The 18,409-nt window shown below is 41.0% G+C and overlaps 1 protein-coding gene across 26 annotated transcripts in view; it reads right to left on the reverse strand.

Annotated features, from left to right (window-relative positions):
- The window catches only part of ANKS1B (ankyrin repeat and sterile alpha motif domain containing 1B), a 1,023,959-nt gene that overhangs the window by 143,005 nt on the left and 862,545 nt on the right, over positions 1-18,409 (reverse strand). The window lies entirely within an intron of this gene.

An 18,409-nucleotide genomic window follows, 5' to 3' on the forward strand; every position in this document is an offset into this window, starting at 1 on the left:
GCACTTAGGATCTGCCAGGCATCTGTGAATTATCTCATTTAATTCTCAGAACTCCGTGAGGCAAGTTTTATTATTATCCTCACTTTACAGTTGAAAAATAAAAGGCTTAGGGAGATCTGCTGCTCGTGCTTAAGGGACAGTACTCATTGCCCTAAACAAGAAACACAAAATGTCCACTGTTTTGTCTATTTTCATGTCATCTTGTGCTTTTGCAAGGTTCGGGTCAATAGTATAGCGTAAAGCGACCCCTCTAGCGAGAGGCAGGGCCAGGCCGGTGAGGCTCCAGACCATGAACCCTTAACACTATAGAAATGCTTTCTCATTTACAGAAGGAGTTTGTGGGGCTTTTTGATTTTGCATCTTACATATATAGAAAGAGAAACAGATTGGACATAATCTGCCTTTCTTGACCAGGGCATGTTTGCATTTCTCTGGTTTTTTGAGATCAGCCAGCTTTCAATGGGTTTGGGATTCAGGTTGTTTCCTTCTATTTCTCACAACACCACCAAACACATGAGACTTAGGGTGGAATAGTGTTTCCTTGGTCTCCTGATCATGTGAATGACTGAAGAATGACATTCCTGAGGGCACCATTCTCTTCTGGATATTGTTCTCTAGCAACAATGCTGGGCTCTGTCAAAAAGATGCCCTTTGTTAGCAAGGAACTAAGGGCTCTTTAGAAAGGAGGCACGCTCTCAAATCTTCTGCACTCCAGTCATTTGGGACCTCTAGGTCTTTTTGTGTCTGTGCTACCTCTAGAGGGTGACGGAAATCTAATTCTCTGTCAGCATTTGTGCTTGGCGACTGAAAACTTCTTGAGGGAGACTGGAGGGTAAGTAGCTGTCCATGGTAGCTGGTACAGGTGCTCCATTCAGCATAATCAGCTCAACATATTAAATACGATAGACCTGGAAAATAACTTCATCCTGGCACTAATGAAATTTGGCAATAACCTCCAGGTATGCATATTAAGACATAAAGGTTTTACCAGACTCCTAGTGGTTTGGGTAAAAACATTAAATAATCCACAGAAGAATGACTTTCTACTCTTTGGCACTAAAATATCCCCTAGGTCATAGTTGAAATTTTAGACATTTTAATGCTCTGGAACAGTATAAAGGATATAAGAGATCATCTTATGAAACCCTCTCATATTGTAGAAAAGGAAAGTGATGCCAAGAATGGTTAAGTCACTTACCCAAGGACCTACCCTAACTAGAGGCAGAAGCAGAGCCGTGAATTCTTGCCACTTGTTCAGACGCTTACCATGATGTTATGGTGCCTCAGGATATTCAATGCCAGACTTTGTTTTTCCTTCAGTAGTCTTATGTTTTTGCTAAAAATAGATTAATTTCTAATTTGTGTTATTTAAACTATGCATTATAACTTCATATTCTATTACTTGGGGGAATCTACATTTTTTTTTAATTTATTTATGATAGTCACAGAGAGAGAGAGGCAGAGACACAGGCAGAGGGAGAAGCAGGCTCCATGCACCGGGAGCCCGACGTGGGATTAGATCCCGAGTCTCCAGGATCGCGCCCTGGGCCAAAGGCAGGCGCCAAACCGCTGCGCCACCCAGGGATCCCTACATTTTGTTTTTAAAACATTGGTTATATAAAGTAATACACTATATCTTGAAACATGATACAATTAAGAAATAGCTCTTATAGCGCCAATTCCCAATTTCCCTATATCCCAATGAAAAGTAAAGCATCCATTCCATTACAAGTCATCAAGAATGCAACCCTCTCTAACATAAACTATTTATATAAGGACAGCAATTTTAAATCAGAAAGGGCTAACATTTGGGATTCTCCAATCTTCTGTATTCTTTCTTTGCATTAAACAAATTATTCAGAAGGCTATGTTGAATGTTTTCATCTTACAAAGTCTAAAGATGGCTGTAAGAGGTAAAACACTAATATGAGTCCCTTTGTATAGAGTTAGAGGAGTAGAATTATAATACTTTATTCCTTTGTTTTGATATAGTATTGTGCAGTAGTTAATTAAGCTCTCAATTTGGGAAGCAGACTTACAGGTTCACGTACTTGGTATTCCACTTAATAGTTTTCTAATCTTGAGTACATTACCTGAGTTTTTCAAGCCTTATCTTTCCAACTTGTAAAGCGTATATGACAATAATGGAAATTACTTCATAGAGCTGTGGTTAGGAGGAAATGAGATTACACATATGTGGTGCTCTTTTTGATGTGCCAAACCGGCTAGGTGATAGTCCCCATTTACTTAATCGAACACAATCTAGGTCGCTATGAAAGTATTTTGTAGATGTGGTTAAAGTCCATAATCAGTTGACTTTATTAACTAAGAGAGATTATTCTGGATAATTTGATTCAATCAGTTAAAAGGCCTTAGGAGCAGAACTGAGGCTTCCCTGAAGAAAAAGCAGCTTTGTGAAAGGCAATTCCAGCCCCTGCCTAAGAGTTGCAGCCTGCCCTACAGATTTCAGACTACCCAGCCAGTTGCACAATTACATAGGCCACTTGCTTGCAGTAAATGTCCTGGTGTATATCTCATACTGGTTCTGAGTCTGTGATTGAGCTGAGTCCTAACTTAACACACTTTGTAAAGTACTAAATGTGGTATCTGGTGCATAATGAACCCTCCGCAAGATGTTAGCTCAAATGTTTTTAGCAAAGTCTTTACTGTATACCTCTCGTGTTCACAGTATCGAGGTATGCACTTTGACAAAAATGTGCAAGAGTTCTGAAATAAAAAGAAATAGATGCCTATTACCTTCAACAATAGCAATCCCAACCAGGAAAGGATAAAATGTTTTAGTAAAGTTTCCAGGAAAACAAAGGAAATGAGGCAACCAGTGTTGATTTTTTTTTTTTTTTAATCTGGAGCTATGTAGAAGAATCCTGTAAATCTAGTATGATGGTTACTTCCAGGGTTAGGAAGATAAGGAATAAAAAGGCAGGCACTCCTCTTTCAATAGATCCAAATAGATTTGGCATCTGAAACTAAATAAGATCAGTTTTCACGGATCAACATGTAATTCCATGATGTAATACAAATTTATTTATGACTTTTGGTCTTAAGCCAACTGGAATTATATATTTAAGAGAACTGCTTTGAGATTCTTGGAGGAAGAAATCCTCTCATACTTAACAATATTAAAGGAAAAAGATCTTTCTTATTTCAATGTTAGCTTATCCTAATATCCAACATTATCTTATAGCTTTTAATTTGTTTTGATTATTTTTAAGCAAAGAAAAGAATACTTTAAAAATTATTTAAAAGGAGGCATGGCACAAACCCACTTATATAGAAGCTGTCTCTGTCCTTCAGAATTATAATGCCAGGCATACAAAACTTAAAGCGGGAAATACCTCATCGAGTCAGTAAACAAATTCTGGGGAGGAATTCTTGGATATAAATAGGATTAAGAGGTAATGAGATAGTAAGATGGAGAACTTTTGACTTTATATCAAACTCTGATGACTTGGATCCCATTTAACAAATCCACGTTTTAAGTCTGATGTTTGTGTGTATTCACCGGCCAGAGCTGTCCTGTGATCTGTCATACTACATTAATGATCTTTTTTTTAAAAAGGTAGTGACATAAAAATACTTCTGCTCATTATATCAAGATTTACTGAATTCTTGTGATGTCAAACCTTGAGTTAGGAGCTGAGGAATAGGAAGGTGGGTTACTGATGGACTCTAATTTTGTGGAACTGTGTCTCTGGGTAAACCCAGTTTATCCTTATGGATTTCAACCATTTTCCTTATTCTAGGAAAATGTTTATATATCTCCATATTGGCTTAGGCAAAATTATTTTGCTTTCACAGTAACTTTGGTGTCCCTAATAATAGCATTTTTTTAATTTTAATTTTTTTTTTTTTGGTAATTACGTGTTTAGTTATGGATCTCCATATAAGACCGCATGAAGTCAGAGACCCTGCTTATGTAATCCTCTACTTCTGTTCACCTTCTGACCCCAGATAGGCCTTAGGAAAAGGTTTGTCAAACAAGGAAAAGAAAGCTGGGCACATGTCGAATTTTAGTTTATTCTCCACATAGACAAATGCAGAAGGCAAACAGATTCTAAATCTGGAGCTCAGGAGCGAGGTGAGGACAAGAGATGTGGATTTTCTATCTGCTTATTTCCTAGTAGTTGGAAGGCTTGGGAATGGAATGTCATCCACTAGAACCACATGTAGAATTATCAGAGAACACTGGATAGCACCGCCATTTTATACTGTGGGATAAGACATGACCCACTGGGAAGCTAGAAGAATTTTTAGAAAACTCCACCCTCAAATAAATCTTTTTAATCATGTGAACAAGTGTTTAATAAAAAGGCATTTCAGAACTAACTATTTAAAAGACATGAATGTTGACTTATAATCACAATATTGTGGAGCCTTACCTTCCAATATGTAGAAAGTGGGGTGTTGAATTTTGAAAAAACAAAGCTGGTGTGTGTAGATAGAGCTCATAGGACACAAGCCAGAGAGATAGAGCCTGCATACTGGAGACAAAACAGGATCAAGGAGTTCCACAAGAGGTGAGCATCAGGGAGGGCTTTGAGTAGCAAATGGGTGCGTGTGGCTGTTGGTGGGATACGTCTGCCATAGAAGTGGTGCGATTCCTCCTCATACTCAGGGCTTGCTTGATGTTAGTGAGATAAATAAGGTATCGGCTAACTTCCACCACTCGTAGATTTTATAATTTTTATTGCATGATTATACTTTTGCTGTGGAAAAATTCCTTTTATTTGGATAGCAAATTTAAAAACAACTTAGGGACTGCCTATTAACCAGGGGCATATTTACTACCCAGCTAACACAACCCAGAGTGAGCAGAAGGGATTTACACTTTTTCCTGAAGGCAAGCAGGCTTGGAATCCAGGGGGAATGATTGTAAACACAGAGGCCCATCTGCCAGCAATGTTCTGCCCCAGTCTTCTGAATTAAGACCTGGGGACTTCTTTTGGATGTTAACTACATTCAAGGCCTAAGCCACGTACAGCTCCACTGAGCCATAGCTAAGACATTCACTTGCAGCTTTTGCTTACAACCAGCCCCTGGGATTCAGTTCTGGCCACACAACACAGGTGTTAAATACTTCATCCTTCTAACACCTTTAACCAGTAGAGCTGCTGTGCTCAACACTTGCAGCAACTTTCAAGGTCGGCCATGAGAGGAAAATGCTCCGGCAACCTGATCTGGGGGTCCATTTTACTAAGTGGGCATGTGTTCCTGACTTCCCAGGCAACCCTTTTTAAGTGAGTCAGGACATTAGATCTGCATTTGGATTCAGAAAAATATGGTCTATAGCACATTTGGAGGTTATACTTGGGGCCCTCAAGGAGGTATTATAATGTATGGAATAAGGCCGTGGGCTCAGACCAGGGTTCAAATATGACTCTGTCATTTATTAGTTGTAAGCCCTGAAAAGTTTGCTTAATCTTGCTGCACTTCATTTCTGTGTCTGTGAAATAGGGAGAATTTGTCCTTAAAGGATCAAATGAGTGCATCCACATAAAAATCTAAGCATACTACCTGGTGCACAATAATTATTCAGCCAGAGAATTAAGTTCACCCAGGATTAACTGGTAGATCTTTAGAATCAAGAGGCTACTCCAACTTAACAGCTCAACTAAGTGACAAAGGTCCTTCCCATAGTACCTTCCAGTGTGCTTATCAGTTGTACAAGTGAGGGAGAGCTCATGCCTCTGGGAGTGCACAGAAACTTACTAATGTAGACTCATGAAAAAATATATATATATATTTTTTCTCCACAGAATTTTATGTAGGACAAGCTAGCCTATCATTTGATGGTGATTACGTATATCATTATGCTAATTCTCCAGCAGTGTCCATTCAGAGTGTTAACATACCCTACATAGGCAAAGGGAGAAAGAATTACATATAAATATTAAAAATAAATTTGGGTTGTTAGAACTGAATCTTAGGGTAGGAAGTTGCGGTTGAAGTCCACTGTTTTTCTTGCTTAACACCTAGTCCCTTCTATTTCTGTTAGCATTTGTCTGATTTTTCACTGAAAACCCACTTCCTCAGCCCTCAGTCATGAAATCCTAGAAAATCCTAGAAGAGCTGACCATTGAGTAAACCCGTGATCCACTGGCCAGTTGAAGGATTTTGTCACTAAGTCACAGGGGATCTTTCAGGGAAGTTTAGGACCAGGACTCTGCTGGAACACTGAAGAAGAGAAGCTCTCTTTTCATGGAGGTTTCTAAATTGGTGACACTGACATTGCCAGGGTGCTGAGCTTAATGCCTGGAGCTGTCAAGACATTTCTGGGAATGGGGAAGAGACATGAAGTGAAGAAACCTATTTCTTGAGTACCTACTCTGGTTATGTAGATTTTTTTTTAAAAGTGATCTTTATACCCAACGTGAGGCTCCAACTCACAAGACTGAGATCAAGAGTATGATGTTTTATTGACTGAGCCAGCCAGATGCCCCATCTTGTGTACTTACCAAGTACCAGGCCCTTATACGCGCTACCGCAACAATGTGGAGGGTCTTTGTCATTACTTTAGTACCATCTTTTCTTTTTTCAGATGAAGAAATCATGAAGGCTCTGAGAGGCTAAGTGATTTTCCAAGATCAGACAGCACCAGAATTAAATCCAGAAGGTAGTATGGCTCTGAGATCCATGATTTTTCATTATCCCCCAATGTTTCCTTTATTAATAAAGTCATAAGAGGTTTTTAAAAAGGTTTATATATTTATTTGAGAGAGGGGAGGGCAGGAGAGAATCTTAAACAGATTCCACACCCAGTGCTGAGCCTGACGTGGCTCGATCCTACAGCCCTGAGATCATGGCTTGAGCCCAGAATCAAGAGTCAGACACTTAACCAGCTGAGCCACCCAGGCGCCCCAAGATATTTTTTAGTTGACAAAATATATTTACATGCTATTTTAACTAATCCTCAAAACAATAACCTGAGGTTGCCATTGCTATATTGTTTTTATTTGATAAATGAAGCAATGGAATCCCCGAGAGGTCCATTGACTTGGTCAAGGTCACTCAGCTGGTAAGTAGCACAACCATGGCTAGAATTCAAAATTTCTAACTCCCATTCTCATGTATTCTCACATGACACTACAGCTGCTGCGTCAGGCAAGTTGCTATGAAGTGGGGCTTTGTCAGAACCGTGACTGATAACAGCTTGGCTCTAAAACATTCTCCCTTGCAGAGCAATGCCCAGCTTGACACTTGGTGGTGGTGTCTGCTGTCACCCTCACTGGCTTACAAGAGAAAGATGCTGGGAAAGAAAGAACACAGGCTTCCTGAAATTTCTGTTGGGGAGGGGCAGGGAGAGGATTGGGGGTAGGATCATCCCAAAGAACAATTAGCCACTCCCTTCTGTTGAACACTAGGGTGGGGTCTGTAGTGCAGTGCTGGGAAAATCTACTCTTTTTTGTCTATATACTCAGTTAGGACCCATAGGGTGAGTCAGCGTAGCCCTGGGGCAGAAAAGGCTGTCTGGGTAGAAGTAATGTGGGAAGCCACCTTAACTCTTTCAGGACATTAGGCTATCATTTGGTAAATTACTACTTTGCTCTAAATGGGTCCCCGGTGGGTATGGAGGATACGAATGTTCTAATTTGCATTTTCTCCCCTTTCTCTCAGCTGCTTTTTCTAATTATGATGTAGACCAAGAAACTGTTTAATAACTGCTTTATTCTGAATCATTGGATGCTCTTTTAACTATCAAAAATGCCCCTGCGGGTCTGCTATATTGAAGCGGATGGGATCAAATCTATGTGTAAGGTGTGAAGAGTGTCAGATCTGCAGCCCAGCAGTACCCATAAAACCAAGAAATTTTTGGAGGGCAGTGGGGCATCCCTGAGTTTGAAATTCTGAGCTAATGGAAAGTGTGTGGCAGAGAGCTCCATGTTCCTGGAGGCCTTGGGTGGTGGGTGGAGGGAAGCAGATGCTGAGGGAATTTCCAGGGTAGGAGTTCCTTTGTCCTGCTTAGGGGAGGATCCATAATTCTGATCTGTGGCAGAATCAGGGTCTCTGCTTTGACATGTCTATTACAAGAGAGATTTGTGGGGAGTGCAGGGATGTCCCTGGAAACTCTGATTTCACCCTATCACTCAGAAGGATCTAGAAACATTTTTTCCTCCTGAGAGAAAAACAAATATATCAGAGTTCTCCTTTGCTCATACGAATTGAGGGTTACTAAGTAAATGCCCAACAGAGTTGCTAGGATCTAATACTATTTTTGCATAATGGTTATTACAGCAGTGATACTCCACATTTTTACAGTGTTAAGACTTTTTAAAGCACTTGCATATTCATTGTTGATCAGCTGGCTTTGTGGACATGTGACTAGTGCTGTCTCACAGGGCCTGAAGGCACTCAGAAGGCCCCACACTTGAGTTAATGCTCTGCAGTTGCACTCTTGTAATTCCAAATACTTATAACTTCGAAATTGTGTTTTTTGTAAGTGAAACCTAACGTGACTATGGACCATGTGTTATGGTGCTTAGAACCTCAGCTTACATGAGGTCCTGCCTTCCTGGGATGAATCTTTGGCTGTCTGTTCCCTCCTGCTGCCTATGGTGCTACCTACGGATTCCCCTCTTTGACTTACGCCACAACCACCACAGCTCTTTGTCTGGGGTAGCAGTCAGGTGGCCTTGACTGGGTTAGGAAGGCAGTGGCCTTCTTTCAGCCCTTACCCTCCTTCTTCCCCTGGTGGTGGTAGGTAGTCTTGGTATGAAGGGTCACCCACCCTGTGGCATTTGGGATAGGCAAGGCATCCACCAATCCTGCCTTGAGCTGCATCTCATGGTGTGTTTGGTGGGCAATATGGTGGGTGACCTGGTAGGGGCCTCTCACTCACATCCAACCCAAATATCAAGCTTATACTGGCCTAGTGACTATTATCCCTTGGCAGGAGGGGATCACTTGCCTGCCATAGGTTGGGGTGGTGGGCCTGTGGAAAGGGGAGACTGACTTCCCTGCCCCTGGTCAGGCTTCACATTTTGCTTTTGTACTGGGTCCTACAAACTACGTAGTCAAACCTGCTGTTGACCTTCATTATGCTACCGTCAAGCCAGACGGGACAAGGGCAATTGCTACTGTTATGTCTACTAATATTATTACTTCTGTTACTGGAGGCCACCATTCCTTCTCTGTGACTCGCTCTGGGACAAGCACTTAACGATATGCTCCCTTCTTTAGTCCTCATAACAAGTATAGGAGGCAAGGCCTTTACATTGGGGTGATCCTCAACTTCTCAGTTTTAGTCTCCCCATCCATAAAACTGACATAGCACTACCTTCACGAGGATATTATGAGAATGGAATGAAGCAGTGTGTGTAATAGAGAGACGGAGAAAATTGTATTCACCTGCATTACTCTTGTGCTGCGTTTGGAAGAAATATTTTGATAATCTCTGTGAGAAAAAGGGTGAAACCTCACCACAGACATACTCAAGTAACTTAAGAAGGTCGCTAAACTTTTGCACTCACTGACAAGGAGAGGAGTTTGCATCATTCTCAGGAGGAAGGTGGTAAAGAAAGAGGAGTCACAGGGCAAAGGCCTTGTTGGGGGAGGAGTGACAATAGGCTATTTAGAGATTGGAAAGACTGAATGGGGCTTTAAGCAAATTGTTTGTGTTGGGTTTATCCTGTAAACACACCCACCTTCCCATCATCTGAAATCTTCAGTAAGGACTAACTAACTGACTAATGCTTTTGTGTGTGATTAGATTAATAGGGAGAGGGTCTCAAAGAGGTATTGAGGTTCACATCCACATTGGCACAAATTAGAATAGACAGTATGTGTGGATGCATTTGCCAGAAGATGAGTATAGAGCTGGTGCTGTATTATAACATTATTCTTTGATTGTTTCCCATGGATGATTTCACTTTTTATTCAGGCCATGCACTTCAAGGGTGGGGTGGGGGCGTGTAACAGTAGCTATGCATATTTTGTTTAGTTTATATTTTCCCATGAGCCCCACCACCAGGCTTTACACACAGGGACATTCACATGTTGAGGGATGATCGATATGAGTCATAACTACTAAGGGAAAGAAACTAATATTTCAACAACCTTTTGATGTAGGAATTGTTCTTTGCAGCTTACAGATGAGGTATCTGGGGCTCAGAGAGGCCAAGAAATGTGCTTGGGGCCACACAACTATACTGAGTGGCAAAGCAGTGGTGCAATTCCATGCCTAATACTTGATGCCGTGGTCAATGAAACTTTAGCAGACTATCTAGAATTTTGGTGTCATTTAAACCAAACATTACACATTGTGTCTACTTAAAACCCCACTGAAATCAGAAGAATAAGACAAACTGACTTCAAAAACATTCTGAGCAAATAAGAAGTAGAAAAAGGGGGAGGAAGAACAAGAACATAAGAAAAAAAAAACACAACATGGCATAACTTAGTTATCCCTTAGATAATTGTAGGGTTGTACTGACATTACTCATTGTACTGTAATGACACAACAAAGGAAAAATGTGCCAGGTAGATGCAACATTTGTGCAACAAAAGGCTGCCTCAAATGTATCTGAAAGCATGTCTCTTCCTCCAGCCAAAGTCAAGTCCAAAGGAGCGCATGAATAATTGGCTATAGCTACCCTTTAAGCGGGCGCCAGCTCTCTCTGCTCAGGTTGATACATCTCCAAACCTCAGGGAGTCAGGAATCGGCTGCCAGCAACCAATGGGCTTCTGAGCATTCATAACCAGACCAGGTGCTGATCCATCAAGCTAATTAGCAGCCTGTGGGCCACTGTTAGCTGGGAAGGTAGAGGTTTTTTAAACTTTTCCTGATGGATTGTGTGCCTATTTGTGCTTTTTGAACAAGATGTGATCACAAAGTACTATTAGCACACACACACAACATTTACACACACACACACACACACACACACAACCATTTACAATTCAAAAGGAGGGAAGCTAAAAGGAAATAGAGGTTTGCTTATAAATGAGATGAGAGACTAACAAAACAAAGGAAGTGAACTTTCGTACACACAGTATATATAGTGATTTTCCCATTTAAAAAATTTTCGTTTTACTTAGCATAGCATCATCACTGCAGAATGGACATTCAATAAATGTTAGCTCTTATTGATAATAATATTTAAAGTGTAAAGAATAAAAAAATGGGAAATGGGACCAAATTGCAAAGGAGCAAAAGATATACCTTGTTGGTACCTGAAATGCATTTCATCATCAGAATCCCAAAAGAACAGAAGAGAAAGAATTGGCCTCAGTGGGACATACAGAGAACATGTTGAATGTTCAGAAAACTGGAAAATTCAGTTTAAGGAGAAAATGAAATATATCAGAAATAGTGTCGCTGCAAACCATCAAGCAGTGTGTCAATCATCAGAAGGAAAGAATCCAGGTGATGTTAATAAATCTGTAGAAACTTGTAAATTGTTCTTTCAAAATTAGTTTTAACGCGATGGTCGAACAGTAAAATAGCGACCATCAATGAAACCACAAACATCCCAACTGTCTTCATTGACACAAGAGAAGCATTCTGTAGCTTATCAGTTCAATATTTCTGACTTTAGTGTGATTTTGTTGATCATGGACCCAATCATCACCAATGGTGGAGCACCAGTACGTGATTTGGAGATATGAAATCACAAAGAAGCATCCTGTCCCTGAAGTAGCCAAATCTGAAAATCATACAGCATTGTAAGGCCAAATCTGGCAGAAGTCTCGAAACATAGAGGTAACATTTATGGAGATGTCTGCACGAGCTCTCTGTCAACATATGGAGCACTGAGGAAGGGCTACGGGATTTCAGTGACACCCCCATCACCACCATCTGGAGATAAAAATCCTGCAGTAGATTTTCTTTTAGCTGTGATATCTTACTGTTGAGTTTTATATTAATGACAAGGCCCCAGCCAAAATTCCCTTGGGTTACTTACTATAAAACTATGTACTGCTTGACTCTGAGGTGAAAAAAATGGATTGATGCCTTTGTGAAGAACAGCTGCCATTGTATTTGTAGAATCAAGGAGTCAAGAGAATGATACTGAGATGATTCCAGAGTCTTCAGGGACCTACGGAAAGCATTACCTTGCATGAGGAGGTTTGGATGTGCTGGCTGTTACGTCAACTATTCTGCTGCAAATAGCTAATCTACATGTTGAGATTAGGAGAACAAATCTCCCCAAATATTTACTGAGGAAACACGGAGAGTGAATGGTTCCTTAGGAAAAGCAGGGGCAGGAGTTGGATGACTTTCACTGTAAGAAATTAATGTACTGCCCTGGACTGGAATCAATTTCAGGATCGTGGTCTTCTAAACAGAAGACAGCAGCTTACCCAGGGCCGATGAGATATTGGATTCATGCCAAAGGAGAATTCTCCAGGATGCCTCCTACAGTCTTGTGCGTGCGAAGCATACAAGGTCACAAGTCTGTTCTGCAGTGATCGCCCTAGAAAAATGACTCCCTACCCCCCACCCACTGCTCCAAACTGTCTGCCTGTGGTCTGATCAAAGCTACCTACCCCTCAAGGTCTTCTCATCTAAGACGTTTCTTACCAGCAAAGGTAGAAAGCAGCCTACAATCCTGACCGTGTCTACCTCTCGAACCTAAAGCACAGTGCCTCCCCACTTGAACCCTTTGATGCTCCTCTAGGGTCTCCAGTGCTTTTGCCTGTGGGACTCTCTCTGCCTCTAACATCCTTCCGCCAGTTTCTTACCTGGAAAACAGTGCTTCTTTTATGTGTTACCTCCTCCTGGAAGCTTCCCCTGATAACAGCAAGCACGTAGCACTTAGTTGGTAGCGGGTATACCCCTCAATGCTTTCTTAAACGCATTTAATTCTCACCAGAGTCCTACTAAGTAGGTGCTGTTAGAACCTCCACCTTAGAAGTAGAGAACCTTGAAGGCAGAGAGGTTAAGAAGTGTATTCAAGGTCACTGATAAGTGGTAAAACAGAGATTATGAACCAAGGCAGTCAGGCTCCTAAGGGTCTGTTTCTTACCACTACTTAGAGGATAGGGGTCACTAAGCACTGGCCCTAGTAGCCCTGGGACACAATGCCATCATGGTTACAACCATCCCCTCTGCCGTGGTCTTGAACTCCAACTAATCCTCAACACTCAGCCCAGGATTCATTTCCTCTTTTTCCCTTAAGCTTTCCTGCTCCTGCTCCCCCAGCCTGGATGAGGTGCATCCTCCACCATCCACACTGGGTTTCCCCAGACCAGAGTCAAACACCAAATATCTGTTTACTTGTTTGTTTTCTCCATTAAATTCATAGACTCTTAGAAGGCTGAGATGGCCTGAAATGTTATGGTAAATAACACGGTGTCTGCCATGGAGAGCGATGGCTTAATAAACACTTGGCTGTTCCATAGACGATCCTTATGCTGACAAGTCTCCATTTTGTGACTTGTTTCCAGCTTTTACAGGCAGATCAAGAACAAAAGGGATTGTTATCGCAAACCCCGGGGGAATCACGACAAATGCTTAGCTCCAGTTCGGAAAAAGAAGAGAGACTATTTATAGCTCAGGGGCTCAACATTACATGACCTGGACTTAATTTTTCCTCATGGCATAGATTTGTAGAACTTGAGACTGGAAGGGCCCTTGGAGATCATTTAGTCTAGCTGTTGCGAACAGGTGGCTTCGAGATATGTTTTATTTGACACTGATTGTTATTTGTTTCTATTTTTATTAGGACACCTTTAGGCAGGATGTTTCCTCTTTATTTCTCCACCTTCTGGACTATATCCTATCATAATGTTCCACTTCACTTATTTATGTCGTCCACCTCATGCTTCGAGGCATTTTAGGATGAAATATCAGATTGTGTAGTTCAACCCAGTTTTGTCCCCCTTTACAGTAAAACTCCTCGAACCCGTACTTATGGTCTCCAATTCTCTCATTAACTCATTCCAATCAGGTGTCGTGTCCACTGAAGTGTCAAGATGACCAGCAGTCTCCATGTTGCCAGGACTGACCTGATGTCCCCTTCCTTCATTTTCAGGAACATACTTTTCTGGTTTTTTCTCCTTTTTCTCTGGCCTCTCCTTCTCTGCCTCCCCTAATTCCTCCTCCTCACACCTTTGTCCTCTAAATATTGGGTGGCCCAAGGTACAGCTCTTAGCCTGTTCCTTCTCTCCATCTACTCTCACTCCCTTGATGAATAAACAAACAAATTAATGTTTCCAATGAAAAAAACTGAAGCCCAGGAAGAGTAAATAACTTGCCAGGAACACCCAGTGATAAACTGGCAGAACCCAAACCCAGCTTTCTTATCTCCTCATCTAGCTCTCAGGCGCCACAGCTTTTTTTTTTTTTTAAAGACTCTATTTATTGATTCATGAGAGACACACACACACACAGAGGCAGAGACACACAGGCAGAGGGAGAAGCAGGCTCCCTGCAGGGAGCCCTATGAGGGACTTGATCCCAGGACCCCGGGATCATGATCTGAGCCGAAGGCAGATGCTCCACCGCTGAGCCACCCGGGTGCGTCTCAGCTACCACTTCTTGATGCAGCTTTGCTCTGTCAGGCACACTGAACAACACTGTGCTGAGAGGGAAGGAGATCTCTGGAGTTCTCTCATCGTCTTAGGTCTCCGGTTTTCTGCATTCCTACTTAAAACCCCCTCCATCATCACACAGCCTGGTTAAGTCATGGCTGGACAATTTTTGATGTGTTTGCTAAGTGTTCTGATTTCCTCTCGGAGGAAAACCCGGTGCATGATTCTTCTATTACTCAGGAAGTAACAAAGGATATAGTCATAATATAGAAGAAAAAAAGAATGATTCACTGCTGAGCTGCAGGGAGCAATCCAAGGTTTGGAGTAGAGAATCAGCTAAGACAAGTCACGATGATGTCACGGTGGAATATACAAGTACCTCAGTGGGCTGATCCAAAAGAACATGTCAATTAAATCAGCCTGCTGCTGAGCGCTCTTGTACATCCATGAAGGGGGCTGCTCTCCACTCTGACAACCACATTTAAGAAGAAGCAATAAAAGGAGGTGGCGGGAGGCAGCAATCTATCTAACATTCTCTGTGGAGGAAGAAATGACTTCAAATTGCTACGGAGGAAATGAACATAGTCACAATGAAGCATTCTGAAAGAGGCCAAACATGTTTGGACACTTGACTCACCAGGTCAGGAATAGTGTTTTCTTTTCAGAATGGAATTACAGTGGGACCTTGGGCATGAAAAATTGATGAGGGCCATTGGGGGTGATATTAAAAGCATTTAATAAAATATATAGCTGGTGTAGGCCATTAATGACCAGCAAAGCCTTATCAGTATACAGTAGCTGAACGTGGTCCTAGGTGAAACTCACTCAGTTAGAATAGCACAGATGCTCTTGCCCTCCCTAGACCTCAGGTAAGTTTCCTCATCACCCTGTATTGTTACGAAGATTAAAAGAGTGTGTTTGTGAAAATGCTTGAGACACTCCTCTCCTCAATAATAGCAGCAAATACTTACATGTCCCTATTATATACCAGGTCAATACCTGACAGATGTTAATTTACTTAACCCTTACAACAACCCTAAGATGAGACTATTATTATTACTACCATTTTACAGATGAAGAAACTACAGAGAAGTGAGACCACTTTCTCAACATTACACAGTTAACAAGTGGCAAGGTTGGGTCTTTGGACCCAGGCAGTCTGGATCTCAGGAGCTCAGTCTCCCCAACATTACATTCATGAATGTCAGGGCTCTCCCCTCCCACATTACACTCCAGAAACCCAAAGTTTTGCTGATTCAAAGTCTCAGGTAAAGAAAGTGGACAATACATCACTGGTGCTCAGCAATTTAGCCCTTATTTCTATATCTGCATAGCTTCCATATGCATTTAAGACAGTAAATAATAATAATAAAATAAATTAATTAATTAAAAGCCAGTCAGATTAATACAAAGGGTAAGATCACAAGTTTGGGATGTTTTTGTTTTGTTTTTATTTGGTATCAGCTGAACTACTCTAAGCATTCAGGGTGAAGAATTATTTATTCCAGTTAATGAATCTCACGGTAACATAAATGTCTTCAAGCTCTGAGATTAGTGAGTAGCTCTTGTCTGGGGACCACTTAGTGAAGCACATCCTGCATGCACAAAAGAGGAATGGGGTTTGGGAGAATGAGGAGGGGAGAAGGGGGAGAAAGAACATTTGTTGAGTGGCTACCTCATGCCAGGCATCATACAAGGTGCTTGACCCTCATTATTTCCATTAATTCTTATAACAGCTCAGTCACAAACCAGCACTTACTAAGTGCCTGAATTTCTACACGGAATGAATCATGGTCCCTGCCCATCTAAGGAAAATGAAGAACAAGAACAAAGCAGAATAGCGATTTGAGTTCAGTGTGATGTTATTTTGGTGTGAGTATACATAGGCAGTGGAACTATGCTAAATGGGCCAATATGGCCATGTTCATGGTCCCTTCACAACGGGCTCCTTCCTGATGGGGCAGCGATATTCTTGGCTTGGTGATATGACCACTGCTCCTTCCTGCTGCTTTCCCCAACTCTTCCCAGAGAAGGTGGCAAATTGGCCAGATGAGTCAGAATGTCTCCCTGAGGAGGCAGAGATATAAGTCAGAGATTCAGTTGGAGTGACAGCAACTAAGGAGATGATCGAAAAGGAGTCCAAAATAGAGGAGAAGGAGGCCAGGTGGGACCAGGGGCAAACAGAAGACATAAGTGAGGCAGGAGCTATGAGTAAACAGAGGCTGCGAGGCATACAAAACATAGAGTAGGGCATAAGGAAGCTGGTTGGTAGCAGAGAAACGCACTGAAGCGGAGGACACTGGGATGCGTGTGCCACAATTAGTGCGACCATCCCCTAATGTCAGGCCATTTTAGTTTTTTTTTTTTCCTGTATTACAAAGAATCTTATGATGAATATCCTTGTACACCAACAATTGCAGCATTTATGATAATTTCTTGTAATATGTTCTCAGATCAAAGGCCACACACATCTTATAGCTCTCATGACAGACAGTACGAATCCTTTATCATAGAAAGAAGGTACCAATTTTTCACTGCCTTTCAGTAGTAAATGAAAGGCTGTATTTTAGCACATTTTACCAATTACCGAGTCTCGGCCAATTAACCATTAAGATGCTTATTTTCTCAACTATTTGCACACTTTTCATATGTTATGGGGCATTTTTATTTCTTCTTTTATGGCTTGAGCTTGTTCATGTCTTTTATCCATTTTGTCTGTTGGGACATTGACTTTTCTTTATTGATTTGTAAGAACTCTTCATATAACAAGACCAAAGCTCACTGACATTTTGCAAATGCTTCCCTATACTTCGCTCTTTGCCTTTTAATTTTTCTTTGAGGCACAGAAGTTTCATATTTTTCATATATAGTCATATTTACTGATCTTTTCCTTTCTTTCTCTCTCTCTCTCTCTCTCTCTCTCTCTCTCTCTTTTTGCTGAAAAAATATTTTTCTCCTTTCTAGATCAGGAAAACACTTGACTCCATATTTTTTTCTCCTAAAACTGTTTTTGTTTTTGCATATGACTCTTTTGTTCATTTAGAATTGATTTTGATGTATTTGAATTTTCATGAAGGAAAAATTTTAAATGAAATAAAAAAAATAGAATTGTGTCATCCTATTCCAGAAAGATCTTGGTTGTGTTAATGCTTGTTCTCTAGTAGAGTCAACCATCGATGAATTTCAATAACCAATGAAATGAATTGAGCACACACAGACCCATTTAATGAGGGAGAGTATTGATCCAGGGTGGGGATGTCATCATTTGTGTGCTCTGCACAGAATCTACTGAATAAGAATAATTCAAGTTACTTTAACTCTTACAAAGAGTCAGAAGCCTTCAATTCTTAAGCTGCAGCTGTACTGATTTACAATGGGACACTTATACACACCCTGGACCCCAACACCCGCTTTCCAATTCTTTGTCTTTCAAAACTATTGAATTAGATCTCTTTAAAAAGAGCATACTTTGTCATTTGGAAGAAGTTTTTCTTTTCTTTTCTTTTTTAGTTTGTACTTGTTTGGTATTCAGGGCAACTTCAACTTGTGCTTTCCCAGCATCCTTTTCCTTCTTTTTAATTAAAGAATAGTTGACATAGGGTGTTACATTCGTTTCAGGTGTACAACAGTGATAGGACAACTCAATACATTATGCTGTGCTCACTACAAATGTAGCTGCCATCTGTCTCCATACAACGTTATTACAAAACCACTGAGTTTGTACCTCTTAATCCCCTTCATCTATGTCACCCATCCCCCTCTACCCATCTGTCATCTAACAAGCATCTGTTTGTTCTCTGTATTTAAGAGTCTGGTTTTTGTTTTTGATGTTTAGATTCCACATGTAAGTGAAATCATATGGTATTTGCTTTCTCTTCTGACTTATTTCACTTAACATTATTCCTACTAGGTCCAC

Source organism: Vulpes vulpes, chromosome 10 (assembly GCF_048418805.1).
Source record: "Vulpes vulpes isolate BD-2025 chromosome 10, VulVul3, whole genome shotgun sequence".
In the NCBI taxonomy this organism is placed as follows: domain Eukaryota; kingdom Metazoa; phylum Chordata; class Mammalia; order Carnivora; family Canidae; genus Vulpes; species Vulpes vulpes.